At 48.7% G+C, this 23,820-nt stretch overlaps 1 protein-coding gene and 1 long non-coding RNA gene across 27 annotated transcripts in view; one reads left to right on the top strand and one right to left on the bottom strand.

The window, feature by feature from the left end:
• PLEKHA6 (pleckstrin homology domain containing A6) overlaps nt 1-23,820 on the bottom strand; it is a 133,475-nt gene that overhangs the window by 71,744 nt on the left and 37,911 nt on the right. For 2 of the 25 annotated variants that reach the window (XM_074322142.1, XM_074322137.1), the window contains exon 1: nt 8,376-8,688. The exons of 20 other annotated variants lie outside the window; for them this stretch is intronic. The gene's annotated coding sequence lies outside the window, so the exon portion shown is untranslated. Of the gene's footprint in view, nt 1-2,306; nt 2,518-6,285; nt 6,310-8,375; nt 8,689-23,820 lie in introns of those variants that run through there. 3 more of the 25 variants (XM_074322141.1, XM_074322136.1, XM_074322139.1) reach the window with 2 other exon arrangements.
• Nucleotides 8,691-16,365, top strand: LOC141569327 (uncharacterized). Of its 2 annotated transcripts, none has more exons than XR_012492852.1 (3): nt 8,691-8,904; nt 11,302-11,439; nt 16,154-16,362. It is a non-coding gene; the product is annotated as an uncharacterized LOC141569327 (long non-coding RNA). The 2 variants fall into 2 exon arrangements; XR_012492851.1 differs by lacking the exon at nt 8,691-8,904 and adding an exon at nt 10,031-10,285 and having other exon boundaries at nt 16,154-16,365.

The following is a 23,820-nucleotide window of genomic DNA, read 5'->3' as shown; positions in this document are numbered from 1 at the left end:
AAAGTCGTGAGCCCCTGAATTTCACAGTTCCCCTGCCTGTTCAGATAATCCAGGGAGAACGGGAGGAAGTCGGTCTGCCCCAAGTCAAGAATTATCTGAGAGATAAAGGTAGCATCAAACCTGCAATGTAACAGAGACCCAGACCCACCGATGCCATTTCAGTCGCACAATTAAGAGCCCGGGAGAGCTCCCTGCCATTCCAGGGAGCAGTTTTCCCCTCTGCCTTCCACCGATTTTTGCTCCTTGCTCATTACTACATGGAGACAGTGTGGGGGACGAAGCAGTGGAGGGAAGTGGACACAGTACAGTGGTGCACAGGGAAAGCCCAAGAAAAGCACTGACTCAGGAGCTGGATCTCGCCCCTAATGCTTGCCTTTTGCATCGTTTGGCTCCAGTCTCCCCATCTCTGCTGTAGGAATACTATTCTCTCCGTCCTCCTTATAGGACTGCACTTAGCCTGTGAGACCCTTGAGGGCACAACCAGGTCTTACCCAGCTGCATATACTCAGTATTTAACACAGGACCTAGTAGAGAACAGGGGTTGGCAGACATCTGCTGAACTGAGCCAGATGGGAATGTCTATGAAAGTGAACTCCACGCTGGAAAAGCACTACACGTCTGAAGAAAAGGAAGGGTTACTATTGTCTGTCGCCAAAGTTATGTACCACACCATCTATCAAAGATACAAAGACACTGGAATTCTATTTGGAAGTAGCTGGTGCTGTAACTGAAAAAGCATTTTTAATAATGTACGACCTATTAATTATATTGCCTAACAAATATCTGTGTGATCACCTCACAGATTCAACTACACAATTTCTTGTGCCTCAAGTTTGTTGTTATGCACTCTGCCCAGCCCACATCACCTCTCAGCCATCTCTCTTCTTATATTCAGAAGTCAGTAGGCAAACTCTGGCTCTCACTATTTTGGGTCACATGTACATTGAGAGCTGAGGTCCCCTGGCTGGCAGCAGCTTTGGGTCACGTGTACATTGAGAGCTGGGGTCCCCTGGCTGGCGGCAGCTTTGGGTCACGTGTACATTGAGAGCTGAGGTCCCCTGGCTGGCGGCAGCTTTGGGTTACGTGTACATTGAGAGCTGAGGTCCCCTGGCTGGCAGCAGCTTTGGGTCACATGTACATTGAGAGCTGAGGTCCCCTGGCTGGCAGCAGCTTTGGGTCACGTGTACATTGAGAGCTGAGGTCCCCTGGCTGGCGGCAGCTTTGGGCCACATGTACATTGAGAGCTGAGGTCCCCTGGCTGGCGGCAGCTTCAGAATGTGCGCAGCGTAGGACTCCTCGTGGTTCCCCTCTCCTTCCTCCTCTCCATCCACTCCAGTTCTGCGTCCAGCTCACTCCACCACACTCCTCTTCCAATCTGCCAATGCTCACCTCACCACCCCAAGTCTGCTTTTCAAAAGCTACCTCCTGTCTCTTGCAGAGTCCCATTGGCCTGGCCCACCCACTGCTCCTGCCAGACCCTGCCTCACAGCGTGGGTTGCCCACTGGGCATAACTGCACAAACAGCAGGTCTTGGCATCTAGGTGAGGCTGCCTGCCCACCAGCCCCTGTACGAGGCAGGTCTCTGATTTCTGCTCCTGGCCACTGAGACACCATACAAACCCTGGGAAGACAGAGCCACGTTCAGTCAGTTACCTACCACCTACCAATCATCTCCCCACCCACATGTCTGCTTTCAGGAAGAGTGCCAAGCCCTATCCCCACCTCTGCTCCAGACATTGGCCTCCACCCTGCCCCGTTCTGAGGCACTGGAGAAGAAAGTGCTCCTGGCGCTTGACCTCTCACAGCTTTAAAGCCTTTAGGCTAGTTCAAACTAATTCCACATGGAGGTCAAGCTGGTATCCATGCTGGTTACAGCTTCCGACCATACACACAGCTACAGGACTCACAGCTAGCTTTATCAGGAATGTTCCCAAGTGCCTGCAAAAACCAGGACTGGCTCTAGGGGCAACAGTCCTCTGGACATATATCTCCAGTACTGACCCATGTCCCCAAGTTCCCTCCGCAGCCCCCTACCTCCACGTGAGGAAACAGTCACATTCTAGAAGTCAGAAAATTTCTCAAACTTTTTGATGGGAGACCCCCATGGAAGATGGACATTCATGGGATATTCTTGTTAGGAGAGAAAGGGGAGAGATAACAGTAAGAGGAAATAAAAGGTTTATTTTCCAAATATAACAGAAGTGCCCCCAACTCACTCTCTCTCTCTCTCTCTCTCTCTCTCTCTCTCTCTCTCTCTCTCCCCAGTTCCTCCTAGCCCAGGAGGTCCCCTGGACCCCAGATTTTACCTTTCACGCTGGAAGTCAGGTCCCAATTAGAAGATGCACAACGCGGACTGGGAAAGAATGAAACAATATTCCAAATCCAAGAAAATTGCCAAGGCTAGCAGATGCGGCTCCAGTGAGAAGGAAGGAGACAGGGAGACAGCCTGGGAATCCAGAATTTCACCAATCTTCCAGGAAGGCTCTAGTGTCAGCTCTCTCTCTGCTCCAGCATTGACTGAAAACCAGGAGAAAGTCTCCTGATAAAGCGAGGGGTCTGAAATCCGAAACTGCAGGTTGGCTGAGTCCTATATAAACACACTCACACCCGGCTCCTTGGTCTGATGGCTGAACCGCCCTGTTCCCTTCCCTCCCCACCCTGCCTGCAACTTGGTAACATCAGACAGCCCTCTGGCTGTAGCTCCTCCAGAAATCCCAAACAGAGCCCTGCAGACATGAAGAAAGAGGACAGACATGGGCAGAGAGGCCTGTCATGAGCTGTCCACTGGCTCTCTCTGCCCCTACCCTCTCCAGCAGTTCAAGTCCAGGGGGCTCTCAGGGTCATGGAGGTAAGGGTTGTCGTGCGGGGCAGCCTGTGGGGTCTCTGCTCCTGCTCCCACATAAGAACACAGGACATGGTGAGGCCAAAAAGGAACACCCACAGAGCCATAGGTAGGGGAGTCACACCACTATAGTCTCACTGGAGGCTGGATTCACACGACGTGCGACCTGCTGTCCGCTCTTCTGCCAACCGACCAACTCCCCCTCCCCAGTGCAGCCGCAGCAGTTATATCAGTGGCCAATTGGCTAACTGGCTACAGCTGACGGCCAACTAGCCACAGCCGACGGCCGTCTACTACCCGAGCCAGCACCTTTCCACGTGAGGCCGAGAGCCTGGAAACTGCTCTCTGGGGCTCTGTCCCCACGGGGTGATGGGCAAGTTCCCACTTTAGAAGCTGAGATTTCTAGACTCTTTCTCCATATCAAAGAGTAACAATCTCCTAAGATCAGAGTCCAGATAACTGGCCTACGTGTACTAACTGCTAAACGTACCTTTCTCTTCTCTCTCAAATTCCTGCATCTGGTTCTTACAGGGCCACTCCTCTCCCTATATTTCACCTTCAATGTAATAGCACCAGGCCAGGTGATTGTGGGAAGGGAAATCATGGTGACAATTGCCTCATTTTGTAGATGAAGGAGCTGAGGCCAGGAAGGCGAAATGTCCTGTCAAACCTGGAGAGGGACTCCCAGCACAATTTGGCATCATGGGTGGCAGAACAGAGAGGCAGCTTTAAAAGTCAGATGGAATCACCTTTCAATACAACTATATATTCACTTGCATCACTGATTGTGAGAAAAAGTCACTTAACCTCTCTGGGCCTCAATTTCCTCATTTGCAAAATGAGGCAAATGATACTACCTGAGAAAGTAACAATTACATAAGGTAACAAGTATAAAGCACATAAAGATCAGCCCTCCCGCTCTGCTCACTAATGCACACTCCCTTTCATTAGCGTATTTCTGACTCAAGACGTAACTCTAAATTGCTTTTAGTATTTACTGTTCCTTCAGGTGTTGGTTTAACATTTCTCGTTCATTGTCTTTATGTCAATCTGACTAGTAACATTCGCAGGTCACTTTGTACAGTGCTCAGAATGCAATGCTTCAGGTCTATAAAGGGAAATCTTTAATTTACAGGCCAAGGTCATAGATTCGCACTGCAGACCTCCCTGCAGCTGTCTCTCACATCTCCACCTGCACACTCCAAGCTTTAGTCCCATGAGCCCAACCAGCTGTTGAGCACTTCTCCAAAATGACAGGCACAGCTCATTTTACTGTGCTTCACAGGTGTTGAGTTTTGAACAAAGTAAAGGCAAGACCCTCCACCACCAAAAAGGTTATGACTCACTTTATTGCACCACTTGCTTTATTGTGGTGGTCTGGAAGCAACCCTGCAACCCCCCGAGGTCTGCCTGTGGTCTTTGCCTTAAACTCAGCACGTCTGAAATGAAATTAAGATTCACCACCCAATGACTTACTACGTTACAGTACTGATGTAGAACAGTCGCCAACACAGAGTAAATAAGATGAGGAGCAGAGCAATTAACTTCGTATGCTACCATGTGGGTTAAGAAATACCTTGTGGGCTGGCTCAGTGGCTCAGGTGGTTGGAGGGCCGTGCTCCTAACATCCAGGTCGCCGGTTCGATTCCCACCTGGGCCAGTGAGCTGCGCCCTCTACAGCTAAGACTGTGAACAACAGCTGTCCCTGGAGCTGGGCTGCCGTGAGCAGACGGAGGTTGGCATGAGCTGCCACGGGCTGCTGTGTGCCACCATGAGAGGCCGGTGGCCAGCATGAGCGGCTGGCAGATGGTGAACAGCTGACCGACAACTGGTGACGAACTGCCTTGTGACCAACGGCCTCAGCTGGGGGGAGCACAAGGCTCATAATAGCAGCATGGGCCAGGGAGCTGTGTACTACACAACTAGACTGAGAAACAATGGCTTGAAACGGAGTGAGAGGAAGAGGCAGAAGAAAGGGGGGGGAAATGAAATACTTTGTAACTACCTATATGATTATATTTGCCTAGAGCAGGGTCAGCAAACTTTTTATGTAAAGGGTTAGGTAGTAAATATGTTCAGCTTCATTGGCCTTATAGTCTCTGGTGCAAATACTGAATTCTGCCTTTGTAGAACAAAAGCAGCCACAGATGATATATAAACAAATGAGCATAAACAAATAAGCATAAATGAATTAGCATGAATTAATCAGCACAAACAAATTAGTATCAACAAATGTACATAAAAGAATGAGCATTGACAAATGAGTATAAATGACTGAGCATGGCTGTGTTTCAACACAACTCTACTTGTGGACACTAAAACTGAATTTCATATAATTACAATGTATCACAAAATTTTATTTGTCTCTTTACTTTTTTCAACCATTTAAAATGTAAACATCATTTTTGGTTCATGGGTCATGCAAAGTTAAGTGGTGGGCCAGATTTGGCCCATGGGTCATAGCTGAGACTGGCTTAGAGCATCTCAGGAAGGACACACCTGAAACTGGTAACAGTGACCATCTCCAAGGAGGGAGCTGGCAGTAGATCCAAGATAAGGTAGGAGGGAAGCTTTCCATTGAATACTATTCTGTACCATTTGAATACTGTAACCCACACATATTAAAAACAGTCAATTATTAATGGGCTCCCCATCTAAGTTCTCTTACTTCTATCAATATCAACGTTAACTATCGCAATCAAACAGGCTTCTAACTGTCAGGTCAACTCTGACTCTCTCTCTCACCCCAATAGTAAGTAATCAGTGTCTAAAATCCACTGGCTCAGTTCACCAAAGTGCCTCAGCCTACAGCTAGCTATTACGCTCCCACTCACTCCTACCATTGCCTGAACCATTTTCCACACTCAGCTGTCATTCCATACAGCCTTGTACCCTTACCTGATTTTTCACTTGTGTAAAGCTCATTTCCAAAAAAAAAGAGACTGAAGCTTATTAAGGACTGGGACCATGTGTGGCAATTGCTTGCCTTCCCCCTTGGCTCCTACACTAATGCCCTGAGCCTAGTGGGAATGCTGTAAATAGTTGCTTGACTATTAATCTCCCATCCTGTTCAAGATTATTTGGAATACAGGGAAAGATCCACCCAGAATAGAAGCTGGTTCTGAGACATTCAGCAGGGCAAGAGTACACACGAGCTTAGAGCCCTTGATCACAGTAATGAACATTTAGGGAGAGGAAAGATGTTACAATTAAGACTTGATCTAAATGAAAGGGGTGCTTTGGAGAAGGAAGTCAGGAAGCCCCAGGGGAATTTTCTCCTAATTCCAATCTCTCACGCATTAGTTTAATAGGGTAGGGAAACCCCCCATCCTGTGCTGGGGAATTTTGGTGATCCCAGAAGGAAAGCCTCCCACACTGAGGAGGGATCTCAGCACTAAGCAGTCTGCCCTCCCACCTAACGCAGGAAAAGATCTCTCCAGCACCTGGGAAAAGTGAACACGCCACTTGAACTCCTGCAGAGACGAGAAGCTCACTACTTTTGCTGGTGGCCCGTTCCACTGTACAACAGTGTTGTTAGCATGATTTTCCGCTTCCACTCATCGTTTCCAGTTCTGGAACTAAACAGATAAAGACTTCCTGAGTGGGTCACAAAAAGACTGATAACTGCCAAATATAATAGTTCTCAAATATTTTTTCCTTTCAAGATGTTCAAAGGGTTTTTAAAGACACAAAGTCATTGACTCTTTGGAACTGGAAATATCTTTGCTCAAAATGTTTATTGAATGAAATTGAATATAGTCCATGTTCCTGCTTCCCAACATGAAAGAATTCAGGTTACGCTGTGAGAGGAATTGTTTTAATTCTTCAAAGGAGGAAACTTCACAATCACCCATGGCAATGTGGGTCCTAAAATCCCATTTACACACAGGGAACCCATGGTTAGAACAATGAGAGGAGTTAGCTGACGTGTCCAGATCACACAGCTGTAAGTGGTAAACCCCAAATCTAAAACCAGGTTTGCCCAGCTTCAACATTCAGTCTTTGCCCTACAGCCCAAAGTTTCCATGACAATCGATCACCAATCTCACCCTGTCTCTGAAATGGGAAGAAATGATTATTTCTATCGTTTCTACTAGAAGCACAGAAGCGATCAACAGCCTGCCGCAGTCCTGTCTCTCCCCAGATTCCATCCTCTTGATACATTCAAGCCTTCCTGGGATAGAGAAAATAAGACCAAAGACAATCCAAAGCCAGGATGCCAGTGTCCCAAAGACACCCAAGGGGCAGAAGCCTCTCCCTGGCTCACACATGGTGCCCAACCCTGTGCTTCCCTACGGCCAGCCTTCACAGAGGCCTGGCTCCAGATTCCCAACAGGGCTTGGTGTTTGGAAGCCCATGAAGCATGGCATTGTTTGGGCAGCACAAACACAACATTTACCTGGGGCCTGGCACCTTTCCTCTGCGGCCCTGCTTTTGGTAAATATTTGGCTGGCTTACCTAGAAGAGGGCTGGGGCCTCTGCCCCACATCCCAACAACCCCAGTTCTAGGAAGATGAGCTAGGGTGCTGGGGATAGGCACTGAAAAGTCACAAACACTGAAATGCAGCCACTCCCCCAGTCATCGGTTTGCCTCTAACACACCCTCTGGGCAGAAACATTTGCGCTAGGCCCTGCGCCCATCGTGGAAACTCAGCTTCAAATCCCTAAATCGTTCCTGATTGTCCAGACGGAGTTCACAAGGTTCAGTGATGCACCGTCTGGCACACAATCGGCAGAGTTCCCCACCTGGCTCTCTTTCCAACCTAACTTACAGGTGCCTGGAAAAACACTCGGTTTCTCTCCTCAGAGCACCAACCCCCAGAAACACACACACTCTGGCTTCCGTGGCTACCTGGACACCATGGATGAACCCCCCCTCGCCCCCCCATTTCTCAAGACGGCAAACCACAACTAGGAATTTGAAGCTCACATACACAGGATGTTAATATTGGAGAGAGAAACAGGCCCCAAGCCTGTTTCAGGCTACCTCTCTTCTCAGTCCCTGGAGAGAAAACACCCATTCTCTGATAGTCTATAGTCCGTATCAGCCCAAGGAAATCCCATGATGCTCTGCCTCCCCTTCCCCCATTCTCCAGGGGCTGCCCTTGAGACCTTCTCCTCACACTCTGAAGCTACCCACCCTTTTATCTGTCATCTCCCTGGGAGATGCAGTCATTAGCAGAGAGCACTATGTAGGTGTCTAATTAAGCAATCAGCAGCAAATGCAGAAACCTGTCCAAGCCACCCCACAGAGCATCCGCTGGGGATCCTCTTACAGGCAACGCCCTCCCCCGAGCTTCCTGGAAAGGTCCCTATTGTTTGCCTAGAACTCAGAAAAGTGTCCGATTCTGCCCTCCTACTTATCTGCTGGCACTGGCTTCCCAGCCTCAGCACAACCCCAGGGGGTGCCATTCACATGGAGCACAATGTGACTGGTGTCCCCAGAACTGTGGGATACAGCAGCCCAGGTGGGTGGGAAAGTGAAGGTCCTCAGATGGGAGGAAGAGGGTCTTCTGAGTGGATGTCCACCTACCTGGCCTCTTCAGGTGTCCCAGAGCCACATCTTGCGGTGCTGGCATTTTGGGGTCAGGGCACAGGTAAGAGGAGCCCTTGAATAGACTGGTAGGAGGTGGCAGAGGCAGAGCTGGGCAGCGTGTGTGGCTCAGCACTCCTCCCACCTATGTTTCTAAGCCCTCTCTCTTTTTTGCACTGTATGCTCACCTGTTCCTGGTTCACCCTTTAAATGGAATGTTCCACTTGTCTTGGAAGCCCGGGGGTGTGTGAAATTCTCTGTTCAAAAAAACCTTTCTTCTTAGAGAATGGAGTCTCTGGGATTCCATCCGATACGCTGCAGATGACAGGTGGAGGGAATGGTGCAAGGACAGTAGCAGAGGAGGACCCTTGGAGGACAAGACAGACCTGAACTCATGCCCACTCCCCCTAGCCTGGAGCTGGGCTAAGCTGGAGACTGGAAGAGAACAGACACCTGCTGCCTCTGTGCTCCAGGCAGATCCCCTTCTCAGGTGTCCGACCTGCACCCCAACAAGCTGGGGTGAGAAACGGTGAGATCCCCCCTTAACCCCTTCTCCTGTGCCCCTCTTTGAATCATATCTTATCTTTCTTCTTCTAGGCCCTTATCTCCCAGCTCAGAGACCTTTATCAACCTTACCTCTTTTACCTTCACAATGAAGCAGGAAGGTAGAGATGCCTGTGTGGATGCCACACGCTTTCCAAAGACACGGTGTGTGCGCCAGTATTGCCGGGGGCAGTGAGGAGGAGGAAGCAGCACCTCAGGGACAAAGCCAGGGCTCCTAATTCCACTGGGGCTCCGATTACCCCAACACCACACCCGTGGAGGTAGGCACCTATGTCAGTGCAGGCCTCAGCGCCCTCACGTGCCCCACGGCTCTGCCAGCTTCGCCCAGAATCCTAGCACACACTCTTATTCCACCAAGAAATGTGGGTTTTTCTCTGACAGAAATGGGAGAATGATTTGTCTTTCCAGTCACTGGGCCCTGTCCAGCTGTTTTCCAACTCCTATGAGACAAACTGAACTGTGATTACAGCAGAAAAGATTGAGGTTAGACACCAAGAAGCACTTGAAATGGGTGATAAGAGGAAGTTCAGTACTCTGCCGCTGTGCTTTAAAACACAGCCAAGTTCCCCTCCGTAGGGTGTGACTTACTGCCTGTTTTCATCACGTTGTTCTCTTGCTCGGAAACATCCAGTGGTGCCCCCACCACTGCCTGCCACATAAAGGCCTCGCTCCTCGTCTTGGTGTCCAAGGCCCATTACAGCGCATCCCCATTCATCGTTCAAATATCATATTCCACTGCTCTGTATGTACGTTTTCTAACCCAGCCGGAGTTTCTCAATATTTCCCAAAAGGCCTTAGGCATCCCTGCCTGTGGCCATGCCATCCCCTCCCTCGCCTCTCAGATGCCCCTTTCCTCTCCAGCCACCAGAGCAAGACGTTTAACGTAGCAGCTCTCAGCCACACTGATTATCTCATAACCCGAGAAACTTCTCTAAGAGTCCGATTCCCAGATTCCATCCTCGATGCCTGCTGAATTCCAGTCTCCAGGGGAGGCTGGTGGACACTGCTTTCAGGCTGAGCTCAGATGCCGTCTCTTCCAGGAAGCCTCTGTTAAATGCCCCTACCTGCAGAAAGCCCCCTCCCCTGTGAAGATATGGGCATGTATTGACCATTCCTTCTACAGACATGCCCTGAGCATCCACAGTGCTAGAGACTAAGGTGGGGTCCCTGCACTCGAGGAACCCCCAATCTGGACACAGACAAACCCACAAAACCATCTTCCCCTTAAAAGCAGCCTGTGATGAGGGCAGAATGGAGAGTTGGGAGATGATCAGGGGAGAGAGCAGCACAAGGACAACAGCTTCCGAGAGGGAAGGTGGAGCTCCAGAAAGAGTGCCACAGTCGAGGTGAGAGCATATTGGTCAGGGGTCCTGCTGGAGGTCAGGATGGCCTCCACTTACTGTGTGCTTACTTCGTGTTCTATTGGAACTGCTCTGTATTTGTTTAGCCCTCATAACTAACTGAAGCTGGAAGAGTATTGGGACCAGGCTGTGGAGTCCCACCAGGCACAAAGTAGCTCCTGCTCAGTAATTGTTTTCTCATTGATCAATAGATAAAAAGATCTTTGAAGGCTCATTCCCAGCGGGAAGAAGCCAGGATCTTTCAGGAGCAACTACAGCTCTGAAAAATAATTCCCTAACTTTTAGACTATTAAAAGCAACACCAGGGAGGAGAGGTACTGGCTGGTAGGAACCCAGCTTTCCTGACACAGGATGGAATAGTGGGTGTTAGAGCACTCCCTGTCCTCATAAGGAACCCAAGTGAGGCTTGGGGAGACAGCTGCCCTGAAAGACAGCTGTGGTCACTCAGAAGAGGCTACAGGGAAAATGTTCTCAATGGGCCAACCTAGTGGTAAGCAGTCCCTTACCCCAAATGCCAGTGTGGGACCTGTGGGGGCAGGGTTCCCTCAGCACAGCCCAGAGCTGGCAGAGCCTCCTGAGCTGATTTTGACCTTCTTCCTGCCCCAGAAGTAGCACCTTAGCTGATCCATCTCGGAGAGATGATGGTCCCTTCTAAAAGGTCACAGCTTCCCTTCGTTTCCACCTTTTCTAGCCATGAGTTTAACCTTTGTCTGGCTGGCTGGAATTTAAACTCATTCCCCACTGGAGAAGTCAATATGGATATCAAATTTATCGGTGTGAGAATGACACCACCAGGCTCTAGCCTCCTCCGTCCTCTAGCCTATGCGTTAGTATATCCCAGGGTGGGAATTACTGCGTTGTATCTCACCTATGGAACAACTGGAGCTGAGGGACAGAGGAGCCAAGTGAGGAACCCAGATAGGTGAGGTGCCCTCTTTGTATCCACTTCCTTAAACATCATGGTTAATACAGAATCATACAATTGACCATGTGATCTGCAGCTGGAATCAGCAGAACCGGAAGTCAGGGACCTGCATACTAGTCTGCTCTGAGCCTTGGCTGCATCAGTGAACATCTCTGTGCCTCTCTTCTTTCGCCTGTGGAACGGGACAGAACCTCCACTCACCTAACCCAACTCTGTGAGTATAAAACAACTTGAGAAATATAAAAATGCGGCACCTGGCTCTCCCAGTCTGTCCTTCTTTCTTTCCCACCTTGACATTGATGCAAATTTCCCCCAACAGTAATAACAAGTGTTGGTGAGGATGTGGAGAAAAGGGAACCCTTGTGCACTGTTGGTGGGAATGTAAATTGGTGCAGCCACTATGGAAAACAGTATGGAGGTTCATCAAAAAATTAAAAATAGAGCTACCATATGACCCAGAAATTCTACTTCTGAGTATTTATCTGAAGAAAAAAATACTAATTTTAGAAGATATAAGTACTCCTGTGTTCATTGCAGCGTTCCTAGCAATAGCCGAGATGTGGAAGCAACATAGCTGTCCATCAACAGATGAATGGGTAAGGAAGAGGTGGTATCAACATATGGTGGAATATTGTTCAGCAATGAAAAAGAATGAAAAGTTGCCATTTGCGACAACATGGATGGACATAAAGGGTATTACATTAAGTGAAATAAGTCAGAGAAAGACAAATACCATATGATTTTACTTATATGTGGAATCTAAAAAAAAAAGAAAAGAAAAGAAAAATAAATGAACAAACAAACAAAACAAAAACAGACTCATAGAAACAGAGAACAAGCTGATGGTTGCCAGAAGACAGAGGGAGGGAGGGATAGGTGAAAAAGGTGACAGGGAATAAGAGGTACAAACTTCCAGTTATAAAATAAGTAAGTCCAGGAGATGTAGTGTACAGCTCAGGAAACATAGTCAATAATATTGTAATAATTTTGCATGGTGATAGATGGCTGGTAGAGTTAGGGTTGTGATTATGTTGTAAGGTATATAAATGTCAAATCACTAGTTGTGCACCTGAAACTAATAATATTGTATACCAACTATAATAAAATATTCATTTTAAAAAATTCCCTTCAGCACAGGGTCACTAAGTTCATCTCTGGAACTGACTGTAGGTTTCACCAAACCCAGCTGGTACTTCTGAAGGGAAGAAAGAGGAGACAAGAAGATACTACAGAAAACTGTAATTGTGAATTAAGTCTCCTTCCCCCCAGGGTCGCCCACAGTCCTTCACGTTGTTACAGAAAAGTCATAACAGGAGCAAGAGGTGCAGGCGTTCTGTCCTGTCAGCTTTATGGACCATTTCCTCTGAAGTTCCCAGAGTCCTCATTTGCTATCCTCTCCAGTGAGAGTTGGCTAGCATTTCCTCATACTAGGCCAAACCCATGACTTGTGTTTGTATCTTTTCATTCTTTGTAAGCCTCAAAGAGTTAAAAAACAAACAAAAAAATCAAATAGGGAAACAGATCTAGAGAGGGTAAGGAACTAGTTCCTGGTCACAAACTTTGTGACTATCAGTGAGGGTGGGTCCTAGTAAGGCCAGGCTCCCTTTAAAGTTGGTAGGAACTTCTACCCTCCTATAACTCCCCGACTCCCCACCCCAACAAAAGTGAGCCCTCCCTCTTGCACATGCGCTGTAACTCTTGCACAGATATTTCTGAGCCTCGCCATTGTCCAGTATTGTCAGAATTTGTTCGCTTATCTGTCTCCCCATTGGACTCCAAGTTCCTTGAGGGCAGTGATCATGTCTTACTCATCTTTGCTTTTCGGAATCTGGCATATGGTGATTTCTCAATAAATGTTTGGTGTAAAAAAGGGCAGAAGGGAGGGAAAGTGGGAGGGATAAAGCGGGAGGAGAGCAGGAAGGGAAAAATGGAAGGGGAGGGAGGGAGAAGAGGGATGACAGCGGGAGGAGAGCGCAGGCAGCAGGCAGGAGGGAGGGAGGGAGGGCGGGTAAGCAGGTACCAGCAGATAATGGTCACCTCAAGCCGATGGGATTGCACCGCGGTCCTCTGCTGATCTAACTGGGACATGTGGAAATAGGCTGCCTGCCCTCCCCAGCCCGTCCAGGATATAAATGAAAAGCACTTGTAAGGGGGTGGCCTTTCAGCTACCTAGGCGGCCAGGCAGCTTCCCAGACTCCAGATGCTACTGCTCCACTGTCTTTCCTTCTCTCCTTCCCCACCTCCATTAACAGAGCCAGTGCCTCTCCTCCTCAGGGTACTGCTGTGCTCCGATGCCCCTCCTGCCTTGGAGTCCTCATGGTTAAACGGAGGCTCGTTCTTGTCCTGGATGATGGGAATGGATTTAGGAGAATGGGGGCCTGCAACATAAGAGGGGATACCCCTTCCCTGGACCCCCAACCCCAGACGTGGGGTGAGCTTTGGGAGATACTTCTCAGGTGTGGAGTTGATGCCAGCAGGAACCTGAGGAAAGAGTCACGTTCCTCCCTCCTGGAGGGGACCCTGCATGATCTGGGGAAACAACTGGAAACCATGACTTAACAAATTGGCTTCTCCCTGGAATTTCCCTAGGGTGAGGAGATAGGGAGACTTTCTGATCAGCCATGTTCGAACTGAACCCCTGAGAGGTCCCCACTGCTCCTCCTTCTTTCTGGAAAGTACCAGGTCCCCTCCCCCTGCCCATATACTCCATGATCACACATCAGTCACTCACTCCACACGTATTTGTGGAGACCTACTATACCCAAGGCAAGCTGGCCCCAGAGCAAACTCTTTGAACTAGATTTCTAGAATAGGTAGGGGTAGGATGAGGGTGCTTGGCCTTCTCTGAAAAATCCAAATAATGCTATCACATCTGCAAATCTGCCTGATCTCTTTTGAAAAACAAATCCTCCAGCCAAATCTAGCCCATGCCAGGCAGCCAGGCACCTGGAAGTGAAGCAGGAAGCTATTCCAGGGGATCTTGTGGCTTTTCCTTTGTGCCAAAGAACTGGGCAGGGGAGGAGGTCCAGGCTCAGTCACTCTGGGCTCTCTGAATGGGAAAGGCTGTTGTTGCAAGGCAGAATGTGGGAGCGTGTTAGTCAGAGACCATGGCTGCCTAGATGGCCCTTGGGAGCATCCAGAGTAGAAAGAGTCAAGCCACATGGACAGGAGAGTCCATTACACAAAGCACCACTTAGTGGAAACCAAAGGCATTGAGCTCTCATTCGGACCCTACAGCTAGTGTGCTGTGTGCCCTCAGGCAGGATACAACCTCTCTGATCCTCAGGTAGCTCATCTGCACAGAGCCTCAAGGGGGCAAGGAGAGGAGAAGAAGCAGACTATGCCCACGCCTGCTTAAACCCTTAAAGCATTAAATCCATTCTCCTGGGTAGAGCTGCCAAAGCTCTTCACAAGCCAACCGCCGTCCAGCCTTCTCCCCTGGGATCCCTGAAGGGTTCCCTGTGTTCTAGTCCCTGACCATACTGATGAATTTCCAGTTCACATGCTGCTTGGTACATCTCAACCTCTGAGCATGCTGTCCCTTCTGCCTGAGCTGCAACCCTTCCACCCCTTCACCCTCCTTTAAGGTTCAGCACAAACCTGCCCCCGACAGCCGCTCCTGACTTCCACCCAGGCAGGCTTCCTTCTTCTGTGTTTGCAAAGTGTTCTGCACATCTAACCTTATTTTTCTTAATTCTTTGTTTACAAATCTGTCTCTGCTGCTAGGCTCTGAACTTTAAAGGACCATGTCAAATTCATCTGTCTTTCAACAAATATTTAGTAAATGTCTGCTCTGTGCCAGGCACTAAGTGCCAGGACCCAAAAGAGAGAAGGGCAGTCTCACAGTCTGCTTTCCCCAGTGCTTAGGCCAGTGAGGGCACCGAGGGCCCAGCCTGCTGCAGAGTCGGGAAAGCAGACGCCAGGAGCTGCCCTGGGCTCTGCAGGGCAGGCTCTTCCTTCTCGCCTTTAGCAGGAGAGTAAAGGACGTGGGAAGAAGGAACTACAAACATAAACCACGGCCTATTCCTGAGCACTTCACTTCACTATGTAATACCAGGTCGGCACTGTTGTCAGTATTTCAGAAACACTATCGTTCCTAATTTTCAAATTAACTCTCTGACAAAGGCCTTCACAGATGAGAACAGTGGTGCCCAGAGAGGTTGGGAAATGTGCTCGAGGTCATGTCGCAGGCGGCAGATAGGACCTCAGGTCTGTCTGACAGCCTCCTGCCCTCAGTCCCGTGCTGCCCAATTTAAATGCACCAACAGATGAGCACCTGTGTGCCTAGACACCCTTTTTAAAAGGAAGAAGTAACGATCTAGTAACCTCAAGGTTCTAAACGGTATGACTTTAATCCTAGCTGCCCAGACAGCCTTCTGGAAATTCTCTGTCCTCTTCTTTTCCCATTACAACAGCAGTTCCCAGAATCCTGAGAGCCAGGCTGGCTCCCCACCCAGACTCGGGAAGCCAGTGGGACTGCTTGTCAGAGTGCTGCTACCCAGCGTTTGCCATCTTCAAAGTGTCATTAGGCCCCGGAAGCCTCAGCCAATGTCTCTATTATCCAGAGCTGTCAGCCCCTGGGGTTCTGCCCGTAACGGGGAGATGGCAGCTAATGGGCATTGTGTGGCCTACACCTCCACCAATCACAGCCACACTTCTCAGCTGTGCTCTTACACATTTTCCTACCAAGCACTTTGCTCTCAAAACCCAGTTGTGGCTACTGCCACACAAACCCCTCTGCCTGCGGTAAAGAGCTCCTTCCCACCATCCCTACTCCTCTCACTCTTTTCTTCTGCAACCCCCCTACTCGAACCAAGCCAACTGGCCCTGGGGACTTTGTAAACGCCCTTCCTGTACCATGGAGTGTTGTTGTACCAGTGCACGTGCTATTCCTTCTTCCCATCCTAAATCTAAATCATCTCTTCCAGGAGGACCTCCCTGAAAGACTGTGGTCAACCCTGATCTACCCTTTGCTTTGCGTTTCCTTGGAACTTAATACCCTCCCTGCATTTACATTGGTCAGAACCATTTGTTATATTCATTCATTTGACAAACGTTTACTAAGGGTCTACAACCATGTGCCAGGCATTCGTTTTGTGTCTACTGTGTGTCTAGCACTGTGCTAGGCTCTGGATATTCAGTGCCCTCAAGAAGCTTGCCTCTTGGGCCGGCCCGGTGGCTCAGGCGGTTAGAGCTCCATGCTCCTAACTCTGAAGGCTGCCAGTTCAATTCCCACATGGGCCAGTGGGCTCTCAACCACAAGGTTGCCAGTTCAATTCCTCAACTCCCGCAAGGGATGCTGGGCAGCGCCCCCTGCAACTAAAATTGAACATGGCACCTTGAGCTGAGCTGCCGCTGAGCTCTCTGATGGCTCAGTTGGTTGGAGCGCGTCCTCTCAACCACAAGGTTGCCGGTTCGACTCCCACAAGGGATGGTGGGCTGCACCCCCTGCAACTAGAAAACGGCAACTGGACTGGAGCTGAGCTGCGCCCTCCACAACTAAGACTGAAAGGACAACAACTTGAAGCTGAACGGCACCCTCCACAACTAAGATTGAAAGGACAACAACTTGACTTGAAAAAAAGTCCTGGAAGTACACACTGTTCCCCAATAAAGTCCTGTTCCCCTTCCCCAACAAAATCTTAAAAAATAAAAATAAAAATAAATAAGCTTGCCTCATGTTAATCACCTTTGTTAATCACCTTCAGGCCCTTTCCTGGGAGGCCCGCCTGTGCACTTAGACTGGGAGTTCTTCCAGGGACCATCCCCTCTTTGTTCCATCCTAGCACCTGACGTTTACAAAAGATTTACTTTTGCAAGGTGCTTATTTTAGCTGCAAAGTACCCCTACAAGGTAGGATGGAAGAGGTTGTTATTCCATTTAAAAGATGGGGACACTGAGGCCCAGAAAGATGAAGCTGTCCTAGGGCCCCAGCTGATTACCAGCCGGGTCACCCATAGAATTCAGGCCGCCTGAGTCCCAAGGCGAGTGGCTTTTGCCCCACACCATGCCCTACACCACGCAGAGGAGGGTCTTCAAGAGCAAGGTAGGAACCTAAGTGAATGACCCATTTCTCAGCCTCTGTCACTGCCAATGGACGCTGCACAAGGAAGGAGGCTGAAGCAAAAATTGAGAGCGTCATAAAATGCTGTGTAACTGGAAAGTTTGAACAAGTTTGTCCTTATATTCCTGGCACATAATGCACACTCAATACGCATTTATCAAATGAATGAACGACTTACTAGAGGCACGTGGCAGAGGACAGGAACTAGCTAATATCAACAGCTATTTGAGTGCATACTTTGTGTCAGGCATAATTCTAAATGCAGCTCATTTCATCCTCACAACATGCACGTGACTTTTGAGATGGCTATGAGCATTATCATCGTCCTTTTCCCGGTGAGACAAATGGGGTCAAACGCCCAAAGGGGCAGGACTTGAATGGCACCTGGAAGACTGACCCCAGCGCTGTGCTGCCGACCACTAGCCACGCACAGGTCGCATGCTCCTGCTATCGGGATGTCACTCAATTCTCATTACAAACATGCTGAATGAGTGTTCTGGTGAGTGCTGAGTGAGGACTGAAGTCACACTTCTGCCCTGTGCCCCAGGTTCTGCATGAGCCTGCATGAGTCACCTGGCTTGAAGGAAATGTAATAAAAATCCAGCTTGGAGGGGTTGGCTGTGTTTTGGCTGCACGAGGACTTCATGAGCCACCTGCACTGTCCACATCCAAGAATCCTGCTACTCCCTGTGAGCCTGTCTCCAAAAGAGCGGCTTCTCTGTGACCTGATTGCCACACAGGCCTGGGAAGAGCCAGGGCTATAAATTATGAAGGTGAAAGGAAATTTCTAGCATCTCGACCCAAGCTGAAGTAAAGAGCAGGGTTAAGGAGCATAGAGTCACGTTTGTCACTGAGACAAAGACATGCTGAAAAGATTTATAAATAGGATAAAGAGGGGCCTCAGTGAATAACCCCTTTATGGGATGGGACGGGAAGGACGGGGCTGGGCAACTCCAGCTCTGGCTATGTTTTGACGCCCATTAGAAAAGATGCTCAGACAGGAAAGTCTCAGCACCAACAAGACAGAAGTGGGGACAAAAAAAAAAAAGAACGAATAAATAATCTTCTCTGATGTTGGGTTTCTCTAACAAAATCTTAACTGGGAGGGATAAGATTCAGAAGACGGGATTTGGAGCAGGAGAGACTATCCCAGAAATCCCAAAAGCTGACGATTTTGTGCCTAAAGGTGCTAAATTGGAAGTTGATGCTCATCTTAGTGCTTCTATATGACGTTGGGCCAATAGCTTACTAAACCTTCCACAGATTTCAGCTTCCCCACTTATCAAAAGGGTATCGTGTCACCTGTAGATGTCTTTATCCTTTGGCATAGGGACTGTGTTAGGGTAAAGGACACCAGAGACCAGATGGCTTGGAGTTATTTAGAGGAGAGGAGATGCAAAAATGCAAGATCTGATGGGAGGTCTGGGCTGGAGACAAGCAGGAGCCGCCTCCAGGTCTCCTTCAGCTGCCCCGGTTGCAGGCAGAGAGGAGCAGCTGTTTTGATTGTCGTAGAGCAGGTGGGAGATAGAGAGGACACGCCTCATGCACCTTCAATAGGTGACATCTCTGCCCAGTTATCTGAGTTCAAATCTCAGGAATCAGCCCACAGAAGCTGAATGGGAGGGGGGGTCCCCCATGGTTTAAGCAATACAGAGAAATGGAAACTGGGTTTAGAGAGCTGGCAGAGGGAGAATCCCAAGAGATAGGGTGGCCAACTGTCCCAGTTTGCCCAGCACTGAGGGGGCTCCCAGAATGCAGGACTTCCAGTGCTAAAACAGAGAAAGTCCCAGGACTACCAGGACAAACTGGTCACCCTAACGAAGGACCTACACGTGAAATGAGCCTCTGGTTTGCCAAAGAACCCATGGGTACCACGTGAACTCTTCATGCTCAGAACTACTGAGAGCTCAAGTCCCAGGGTTGGGAGGCTGAGCACCTCCATGCCCGTCCTGGTGAACCCTTGGCACACATGTTACTGCGGGCACGTCCCAGCCCTGCTGGGCCTTGGTTCTTCCAGAAGCTCTGGGTAAGTTTACCTTCCCAGCTGGAAGATACAATCCTGTTAGAAACTAATTGAGATTGCTCGGGACCCTGAGCCCTGAGAAAGGTTTTTCTTGGTGATTTCTTAATGTAGCCTGTGAACAAACCCAGGAGGAGGCCACAGAGCAAGATTCTGCTTCCTGGCTATCCCCAGAGGCCACTTAGCTCTGCGAAGATCTCAGTGGCCAGGACAAAAAAAGGGGTGAAGTATGGGCAGAGGAAGAAGCAAGAACAGCCATTTCCATGCTTCTAACACCCAGCACAGCTAAGCAGCCATTAATTTATAGACTCGACAGATCAGAGAAACGGGCAGTGCCCCGTTCCTCACCCTGCCCCCTCCCAAACGAGTCCAGCACAGTGAGTTTGCCTGGCTTGAATCCACTTCATTTTCCCCTAAGCTGCTTTGTGGGGCAGGCTGCTGAGCACTCAACGTGTCCAGTCCTGCTGTAGCCGACTTTCTCTACGGCCAAGGGCAGGCTCCAGTTCCATGCTCCTTCTGCCAGCTGAAACAGAGCCCGGGCTCAAACTGGGCCCCTGAGTTCATGGAGACCAGAGAGCAGGAGTGGATACTCAGCTCCTGTGTCCCTTAAAGGCAGTCTGTCCTATTCTAGAGCCAGGGTCAAAGAACACGGCTTAGGAAGTCGGGATGGAGAAAGCTTCTCCTTTCTGCCTCTGCCAACTTACAGCCATTTCTTAATTCAGCAAATATTTTATTAGTGACCTCTGTGTACAACACACTGGTGAAAAAACAGAGGTGACTGAGACCCAGACTCATAACCCAAGGAGGGGCAGGAGGGCACAGAGAGCTGAAATGTACGTATCCTTCCGAATGCTCACCCTAAGGAGTATGTGTGTGGCGGCCCAACTCTGTCTCCACGCATCTACGAAAGTGAGCACATGCAAAGAGGGAGATAAAAGAGAAAGAAGAGAAGCCAAAATCCTGGTTAATACACAAAGCAGAGCTCTGTGCAACAGAGAATCAAGCTTTACTTCAACTTAGAACACGTTTCTAACAAGCAACTTTTGCTGCCCGAGCCCTAAATCCAACCCCTTAAGGTTCAAACTAGCAAATGAGGAAGGTCTAAGGAGAACTGTAATCAAATTCCTTTTCTTTCTCCTTGACTGGTTCATTCGTCCATTCGTTTGTTCATTCATTCATTCATTCATTCATTCATTCATTCATTCCACATTTCAAGAGAGCTTTCTGTGTGCCAGCACAGAGCTAGGCACTGGGACTCGGAGAAGTTCAGTCTGACTCAGGTTCACTGTCCCCATCATCCCTGTTCTCACTGTATGATCCAATGGGTCACAGCTGTGCACCCTTGAACTCTGCTCACTCCCTAAATTCTGGGGTCCACTGCTTAGGCCGGGAATGGTCCCAGCAGAAGCCCACTCTGCACTGCAGCCTCTGTAGTGTGAAATTATGAAGAAAGCAGCTCTTTGGGTTTCTGCCTCTTCCCAGTCTCTCCCCTCCCCCTTTCTCCTCTGCTGGGATGGAAACTCTGCCACTCTCAGCTCACATGCTCAAGTCACAAGGCTGAGCTCCCAGCAGAATAAGAAGCTCAAGGATATAACAGGCGGGAGCCCAGTGAAACAGAAATACAGAATTTCATTTAGTTTGTTATGTACCAGTCCTTTCTTTTTTCTTCCTTTTTTTTTTTTTTTGATGCCTAAGAAAGCAGTGCCAGTGCTTCCTGTTTGCCCAGCCCTCCTAGCTCTCCCTCCCACCTGGCACTGAAGCCTCGCACCCTATTTATCCTTAGCTCCATTCCTTGCAGTATCTCTGAAGCTCCACAAACGGTGTCTTATTATTGTCTGTATTGCCCAGCACATGGAGAGTTACAGGAAATAGCCAGTGATAAGGAGCTAATACAGGGCAGATGAGCTCGGTGCCTACCAGTCTCTCTCTCTCTCTCTCTTTCTCTCTCTGTCTCTCTCTCTAGACCCCTTCTCAGAAACCCTTCCCAGCCTGGAGTGTCTGGCCCACTTAGGCCAAGGAGTGTGCTAGGAGCCCTGTGGTTGATTGGCACCGTCTCTGCCCAGGGAGGTTGCTGTGTCTAATAATCTAACTGCAGATTTCCGTCTCTGATCTGCATGGGCAGATGGGCAAGCAGCTGTGCCAGGCCCCAGGGGACCACAAGCTCCCAGGGCGGAGGCTCGTCCACCTGGCTCTCTAGACCTGAGGCCTCACGGGGCCTCCTCAAGGGCAAGAGACAGCCTACGCCTCCAAAAGGGAAAAATACAAGAGCAAGTCTAAGCCAAACCCCACGTCCTCTCAGTCCCTCCCTGCTGCTCCTGTTCCTAAGGAAAGGACAGAGCACACATCAGAGAGCCAGGGTAGCCGGTTTCCTTTCCCAGTGTAGGCACATCCTCTGACTTGCTGTGGATTTCAGATAGCAAGTTCTCTGGACACAGCTTCGTCAACCTTGAAATTAGGGCTGGAGCCCTACCTACTTTGAGATGACCTTGCCTGGGATGAAAAGGAAAGAAACTGCTATTAAGTGCTGCTTGAGCCTCCTTGTCAATGGGTCTTGGAATAAGTACTACAGCGTACAATCCTACGTCTGTGACGTACAGTCACATAAGTACACACTACGTCTGTGACGTACAGTCACAGGAGTACACACTACGTCAGTGACGTACAGTCACATAAGTACAATCCTACGTCTGTGACATACAGTCACATAAGTACACACTACGTCTGTGACGTACAGTCACAGGAGTACACACTACGTCAGTGACGTACAGTCACATAAGTACAATCCTACGTCTGTGACATACAGTCACATAAGTACAATCCTACGTCTGTGACGTACAGTCACAGGAGTACACACTACGTCTGTGACGTACAGTCACATAAGTACACACTACATCTGTGACGTATAGTCACATAAGTACACACTACGTCTGTGACATACAATCACATAAGTACAATCCTACGTCTGTGACGTACAGCCACAGGAGTACACACTACGTCTGTGACATACAGTCACCTTCCAATTGTCTGCGGCCACCCTGTGTGCGGTTCTCGCAGTCAGATATGTTGAGGGCTATGAGCAGATGATTCAAAATAACAGTGCCAGGCACTGTGCTGAGCTTTTTGTTCACATTAGCTCAGCTAATATTTCATAACGCTATAAGGTAAGTGGAGACAGTGATGCAGACAGAAGCTAGCTGACTTGTCCAAAGCAAAACAACTAGAAAATGGTGGATCAAAACCCATACTCAAGCAAGCTGACCTCAGTGCTTCCCTCTTAACCTCATGTAGTGAGTGTGTGTGAGTGTGTGTGTGTGAAGATTAGGTGGCTGATAGTGGATATGAGACAGGGGTGGGTATACGGCATAGTCAGGGAAGATTGGCGTCTGAGCATTCATCTGATTAAATGTGGCTGAACTGTATTTCTAGGCTAACCGGAAAAGTTATCTGGACTGACTTGGGCTCTGACTCATTCCGTCAGCACAAAAACTGGAAATTTGACTGAATGAAGACACAAAGGACTCTTTCCAGGGCTCCCACCTGGCATTTACGGGACGCCTGCCTTACCCATCCACAGAGGCCAGGACGGGTAGGAGGGGACCACCCCACTGCCATGTGGTCTCGGCCTCCTCAGCAACATCTCCCAGAGAGGAGGCCTCTTAGCAAGTAAGAGATCACTTACTGTGGGACGAAGGAAGTAACGTCTAATTAGAGAGCGTCATCAATAGGTAATTAGCCTGTAATGAATTAACGGCTCTAGGCAAGTTAAAAAAGAAGAGACAGCCAGACATGGTGGGTCTCCTGATAGATGTACACACCACAACCCAGGGATTCTTGCTTCCCACCCCCAAATAAATAAATTAAATGAGCCTGAATTTCATTAAGCCTTTAATCTAACCACTCATACAGGGACAGTGGAACACGTTAGGTGATACAACGAGGATGCAACCAGCCAAACCCAGAATGCTAAAAATCCCACAGGACAAAAGACCTGCTTTCTTCAGCAAAACATTGCGAGAGAGAAAGACGGAGAAAAAGAGTAGCTATAGATTAAGAGTGACTTAAGAACTTTAACAACCAGTCACAATATATAGATTTATTTGGATCCAAATGAAAAAGAACACTAGGGAAAAACTTATATAATTATCAGAGAAATATGAATATTAACTGAATATTTGATTACATAAAGAAATTATTGATTTTGTTTAGGTGTGATAATGATTTTTTTTAAGTCCATATCTTTAGAGATGAAATGATAAGCTGTTCAGGATTTGCTTCAAAACAATCAGAGTGTAGAAAGGACTGGGATTATATCTAAAATAAGATTGGCCATGAGATGACTTGAAAGCTATTGAAGCTGGGGTGCAGAGGGGTTATTACAGTATCCTCTCGACTTTTATATACGTTTGTAATTTTTTTAAATGAAAATCAGACGCTCCGCGATCATCACTGTGGTGACATAAGCACAGTGCAGTAAAGTCCTCCAAGCTGGCCAGGCTGATGGCTCTGACCTC

The sequence above is a fragment of the Rhinolophus sinicus genome, linkage group LG17, assembly GCF_036562045.2.
Source record: "Rhinolophus sinicus isolate RSC01 linkage group LG17, ASM3656204v1, whole genome shotgun sequence".
In the NCBI taxonomy this organism is placed as follows: domain Eukaryota; kingdom Metazoa; phylum Chordata; class Mammalia; order Chiroptera; family Rhinolophidae; genus Rhinolophus; species Rhinolophus sinicus.
This window is presented reverse-complemented; position numbering and strand designations above follow the sequence as displayed.